At 44.5% G+C, this 6,563-nt stretch overlaps 1 non-coding gene across 1 annotated transcript; it reads left to right on the top strand.

Moving 5' to 3' along the window:
- The first annotated feature begins 3,489 nt into the window (after nucleotides 1-3,489).
- On the top strand, nucleotides 3,490-3,604 carry LOC123047702 (small nucleolar RNA SNORD14). Its single transcript, XR_006423079.1, has one exon. It is a non-coding gene; the product is annotated as a small nucleolar RNA SNORD14 (small nucleolar RNA).
- The last annotated feature ends 2,959 nt before the right edge of the window (nucleotides 3,605-6,563 follow it).

The following is a 6,563-nucleotide window of genomic DNA, read 5'->3' as shown; positions in this document are numbered from 1 at the left end:
GAGCCTCTTCATCTTTGCCAAATTCAATCCTCAGTTATTTTTTTTCCACCCGCCCACCCTTCTTCTTCTCAGAACCGGAGTCCGTAATCGAGTATCTATCCTACTCGTGCAAGTCCTTGCTTTCTTTCCTCAATGATTTCAACCGGTGTTTTCTCTTCAAGATATTCGTTGGTTTCCCCTTCTAAGTTGCCTTTGTTTTTCCCGCCCTCCCACCCTCTTCTTCCTGGAGCCTGAGTCTCTTTCGAGCATCAATTTCATTCATGCGGAACCTCTTCAATCTTTCGTAAATTATCTCAACCGGTGAATTCTCGTCTCGTTTGACATTCATCATCTCCTTTTCTTCTCCAGTGGATTCAATTCTAATTTTCGGTAGTGATTATATTCTTTTCCTCGGCTCAAGTGTTTTCCCTGCTCGTTCGCCTCTCGCCAGTTTATCATTCCAGAGTTTGGAAGACATCTCAGGAGATTCGTCTGTGTTCCAATTAATTCGAGGTTGTCACCTCATTCAAATATTTCAATTGCTTCGGTGCATCATCTATCTGTTCAACATCCCTTTCCAATGGTGTTTTTTTCTTTAGTGGGACCTAACCCACAAGTCTTTTCCCAGGATCTTACCTGACTCTTCTAATTATTCTGGAGCTATTCCCAAATTTTCTTCAAAGTGTGACGTAAGAACGGATTTCATCAGTCACGTGCCTTCTCCAAGATCATTTTCAAATTCTTTTCATTGTTGGCTCAACCTCTTCGCTTTTCATTCCACCGGAGTATCTCAGTAATTTTGGGTGGTGTTTCTTGTCGTCATTTGAAGATCGAAGAAGAGTTCCTCTTAAAGCTTGTCCGTTCTCTTGTAGTTTCATGGTTCTAGCTTCATGTTATCCTCTCGAATTATTCCATTTGTCAGATATTCTTTTCTTACCCATCTGGAGTATGTCAGGAGTTGTTCTTCCAGTCCTATTCACCGGAGGCCATCATTCCAGTTATCGTTCTCTATTTATGCCGGCGCTTCGCTCAAATGTTCTTTAATCAGCTTGTTATCTCTTCATTCTTTTGCATCTAAATTCCCTCAAGTATCTTTGTGCTTTTCTAATTCTTCCCGATGATTCATTCTCTTTCATCAGTCATTTTCAAATTCTTATGATGGTTCATTCAAGATTCTTTCTGTTGTTATCGTATCGATTCATTCGTTCTTTTCAATCCTACCTATCTCTAGAACTACGAAACTACGAGAGAACGAACAAGATTTCAGAGGAACTCTTCTTCGATCTTCAAATGACGACGAGAAACACCACCCAAAATTACTGAGATACTCCGGTGGAATGAAAAGCGAAGAGGTTGAGCCAACAATGAAAAGAATTTGAAAATGATCTTGGAGAAGACATGTGACTGATGGAATCCATTCTTATGTCACACTTTGAAAAGAATTTGGGAATAGCTCCGGAATAATTAGAAGAGTCAGGTAAGATCCTGGGAAAAGACCTGTGGGTTAGGGCCCACTAAAGAGAAAAAAACACCGTTGAAAGGGATGTTGAACAGATAGATGATGCACCGGAGCAATTGAAATATTTGAATGAGGTGACAACCTCGAATTAATTGGAACAGAGACGAATCTCCTGAGATGTCTTCCGAACTCTGGAATGATAAACTGGCGAGAGGCGAACGAGCAGGAAAAACACTTGAGCGGGGAAAAGAATACAATCACTACCGAAAATTAGAATTGAATCCACCGGAGAAGAAAAAGAGATGATGAATGTCCAACGAGACGAGAATTCACCGGTTGAGATAATTTATGAAAGATTGAAGAGGTTCCGCATGAATGAAATTGATGCTTGAAAGAGACTCAGGCTCCGGGAAGAAGAGGGTGGGAGGGTGGGAAAAACAAAGGCAACTTGGAAGGGGAAACCGACGAATATCTTGAAGAGAAAACACCGGTTGAAATCATTAAGGAAAGAAAGCAAAGACTTCGCATGAGTAGGATAGATACTCAATTACGGACTCCGGTTCTGAGAAGAAGAAGGGTGGGCGGGTGGGAAAAAAACAACTGAGGATTGAACTTGGCAAAGATGAAGAGGCTCGAGTCAACTTGACGAGAAATGCACCGGATAAAAAGAGCTGAGAACCAACGATCGGAAAACCAACTGCGTGATCCTAAAGAAAGTTTGAAAGGGAAGAGGAGTAATTCAAAACACCTACGTCAAGATTCCTCACCAGAGCGACGAAGAGGCTGAGGAGTAAAAAAATCCTACTCTCCGATATAACTAAACTCCGAAAACAGTTTTCTTCTAGACTCAACAACGGCCAAACTACACGATCAATCAAGGGGGCTCCTATGGTCGGTCGAGGCTCTGATACCAACTTGTATTTTTTGAGTGTTGGGCATATTTTTTGTATTTTTTGGATTGGCAACCATTGCTTTTTTCTTGAGTTATTCAACAGTCAATATTTCAATTTGCTAACTGTACACACGCCCCTGAATGTCTACTTATAGTCCTCTGTTAAAGTTCAAGCTGCAACCTCCTTCCTTTCAGATCTTAAACCTACACAGAAACTACACACATTTTTTGTTGGCTGTGTTTTATGTCTACATTTTAGGTATATTCTCAGCTAGATTATGCAATGCTCTGACAGAAGTTACTATTTCACTTTTCCTCCAGAATATAGCAAATCATGTTGCTAATTCAATGGGCAAGTTTTGCACAGTTTACCTATGATCATATGAATGCATATATGAAATATTATCTTAAATTGGTAGTATTCTAACCTCCAACATATAAGTGGTGCCTCTCAACTGCAGCTACATTATATTATCCTATGGAAAAAATGCACGTTGTTGTCTGTAGCACTTGGAAACACTAGATGTTTGGAGGGAGTACTCATTTACAATTTATCATTACCTTTCAGATTTAGTTATTATAATTTACAAAGTATTAATATAATATCATGTCTTATTTTATCAACAATTTCCCGTCAAATAAAATAGTGTCCCTAAGCAACTATCTTTTATACATGTGCATTCGAGAAGTAATTTTCAGCTTTTTTATTATATTTTTGACAATTTTCTTTCATATAGCTCCAGAGTCGAATTATCACTTTTGCATAATTTGAGGGTATATGTGTTCAAGTGCTATAACTAAGTTTGATTATATTTGCTTAGCCTCCATTTCCTTTGGTACACGACAATAAAGGACAACTGGTAGGGAACAATTCTGATATAATCAAGATATCTAAATATGACAACAAAATTTTGCAGGTGTACCTTTATATGTGGTACGAGGCTGCTCTGCCATATATATTATCTTATTCTATTTCCCGTTGCACTGTGCTGCTGTTTTTTTTTTGTGCCCTTGTTGTTGCTTTTTTTTTTCTAAACTCGAGTCTATTAATATGAATCAATATGTTCGCAAGTTGAATCACCTAAAAATACTTCTACATATCCCGCAGCAACGCGCGGGGCATCATCTAGTTAAACATAATTGAAATTAGAGTAATCAATGGCGATGATACTTTGGCTTGTTTCTCAAAACATTTGCAGGTGCCGCCTAAGAGCTTTCGCCTTGCCAGGCTTGAGAGTTAATGTTGCTAATTCTGTATTTGAATGCCTAAGCCATGTTGGTTTAATCAATTTAATCTTTTTTTTGGTGTCTGCCTCATGATTCAGTTTAATCAATTTAATCATGAGGCCTGAACTTGGGCCTCCGCGCTATGGGAGCTGGTGTTGCTGTGCATCAGTGCATGATTTGCAGGGTGCCTCTTTTCTTTTGAGAACTGATTAACGCAGATTACATCTTATTTTGAGGATGTCTTACTTTTTTTTTGCGGGTGATCTTACTTTGGTTATTATTATTAAGCTGATCTCATCCTTGTTGGTATGCAAGGTTTTGGCTACTGCAGAGGTAATTTTATGGTTAACGGGAAATAACGTGCATTTACTGCTCAAATTTTCCCAAAACCAAAAGCTTTCAGTCTGTTCATATCAAGTTGAAAGCTTTCAGTTTGTTCAGTTGCTCAAACTTGTCACCTACTCCCTCCGTCCGGGTTTATTGAGCCTGCTAGCCAAAACTCGAGTACCAAGGAAGAATATTATTGGCAAGCATCCATGATTTCTGAGCATAACTGCAACCAATTAGATTAGTCTGCAGTTATTTCCAAGCGTCATGGCAGCTGGTTGTTGGTTTTGCTTTTGCATGCAACGAATCAACGCACCTCCACAGGCGGTAGTTATTGCGTACAGCTGGTTCTATGCGTGCATGCATCGACTCACAAAAAACTGCAGCCAATCGCCGCGCGTTTAGCAGAGGGGATCGAGGAAAGTGAACACGCACATCGATCGGGGCTTACAAAAACAGTCCGTGGCTGGTTTGCTAAGAGGCCTAATAAACCCGGACGGAGGGAGTAGAACTGAACGTATCCATTGCTTTTCTTTTCTCTCTCGCAATGCGACTAGGAAAAGGCTTCCTCATCTCGATCTCCATTGGCGTGCACGTGGACCCGCCTCCCATTAGCTTGCAGCTCTGACGGCCGGTGGCGGGGAGGCGATTCCTGGTGCCTCGGCTCTGACTAGTAGATAGGTAGGATTTTAGTCCTCTCAGGCGGATGGCGGCGCTTCTTCTACGAGTGTCTTTTGGGCTCCCATCCTTTTCAAATTCGTCTAACAAAATGGATTGAATAAAGTTCCAACATATATTCTTGTCAGCCCTTTGGAACGGCGATGTTAGGAGATTTGGTGCCAGGTTCTTTCGATCGATTCAATAATTTAATGACGACGACTGCTGCAGCTTCGGGGACGCTGGTTCATAGAGACATGTGGATGAAGACTTTCGACTGTCATCAACAAGGTCAGACCGGCTTTGATAGTTTTGACGACGGCAATGGTCGTTGGACGGACCATGTGGTTTATTGTATTTCTAGTGAATCTTTATGGTAGATCCGATCCTTCTCTTGAAAAAAAAATCACCTATACTATGCTAAACAAGTTTTGTGGTTATATTATAAGCTAATAAAAAAAGGAAAATTATTGGCCAGCAAAAGGAAGGGGACGGAATTGCTGGGAAGACTGAAACCCGAATCGTGTGTCAAAGATGGGATTGCGATCTCGAAGGGATTCTCGACCTGTCTCATTTCCCCACGAACAAATCTGCTACTGCTACTCGAGAGGGCGCCATGCCACCCTCGGCCAACCGCAAGCGCCGCCCTTCGGCCGCGACCGCCACCAACAAGCGCCGCCGACGCGTGTCCTCCTCGTCCGCCGCCGCCGCCTCGGAATCCTCCGATGTCTCTTCCTCGGGGTCGCTGCTTCCCGGAGACCTGGTCTGCCTGATCGGGTGGCGGGCGCTGGCAGGCGACCTGCGCGATTACGTGCGCCTCCGCGCCGTCTGCCGCGAATGGCGCTCCGCCACCGTCTCCCCGCGCGGCCGGGGCCTCCAGGACCCGAGCTTCCACCCGCGCCGGTGGATGATGCTCCCCGAGGGCCACGGCATCCACCCCGGCCACCGCAAGCTGGGCGGGTACATCCGGTTCATCAACCTCTCCACCGGCGCCATCGTCCGCGTCCGGCTCCCGCTTTTCAGCAACCACTGCGTCCTCGACTCCGTCGACGGGATCCTGCTGCTGCAGCGGGACGAGGACACCGTCGTCCGCCTCCTCCACCCCTTCACCGGCGACATCGTGGACCTCCCTCCGCTCGCCACCCTTATAACAGGGTTAACACCAACCCAGATGAAGATGTTTAGTTGGAACGTTCTGAGGACCGTCGGTGCTACCTCGTTCAGTGTGAGCGCAGATGGAGTCGTCACCGCCATGATTGGGCTCTTCAAATTGGGACGGGTAGCCTGTGCCACCACCATGGACCAGCAATGGAGGCTCTCGACATGGAGCATATCAAATGGTTGGAGGCCGCTGTCATTCCAAGGCAAGATGTACACCCTGCACACTCCCACAAACGGAAGCGAGCTTCAGATCTTCCAAATCGACTTACCAGGGCCCGGGGAGAAGGACTTTGATAGAATCTTGTGTCATCTAGCGGCACCTAAGTTGATTGCCACATGTCTGGCAGGCAAACCTCGGAGGCCTTTTTACTACCTCGCAGAATGTGATTCGGAAATCCTGGTGATCAGTCGTTACCTTACAGGTTCACTGGACGTTGAGGTTTACAGGCTATCTGACATTATCCTAGACAGGATTGTCCCGGTTACGAGCATCGGAGGAAATGCTCTCTTTGTCGAAGAAAGGGTCTTGAGTGTCAGCAGTAGAGTGCACCCCACCATTGTGGGTGACTCTGTTGTACATCTCCATTGCAAGGAATTTTATCTTGGGCATTACCAACTTGCCACTGGGACATGGTTGCCAACAGCGGATGGGTGCGCCAGAGATGGTGTACCGAGCCCTTGTAGCCTCATCTACCATATCTTTACCTGTTGCTATCGTCCGACTTGGTGAGCGAGTCGTTTCCGTGCTTTGCTGTTGCTTAATTGGAGCCTATGCTACTTGTTGAGCTGATTGTTTTCACACTTACGCCGTGCTTGTAGGAACAAAGGGGGGCTTCTTTATCAGGGTAATGTGCAACCTAG

This window comes from Triticum aestivum, chromosome 2B, assembly GCF_018294505.1.
Source record: "Triticum aestivum cultivar Chinese Spring chromosome 2B, IWGSC CS RefSeq v2.1, whole genome shotgun sequence".
Taxonomy (NCBI): Eukaryota; Viridiplantae; Streptophyta; class Magnoliopsida; order Poales; family Poaceae; genus Triticum; species Triticum aestivum.
Note: the sequence above shows the minus strand (reverse complement) of the source record. Positions and strands in the feature narration are given on the sequence as shown.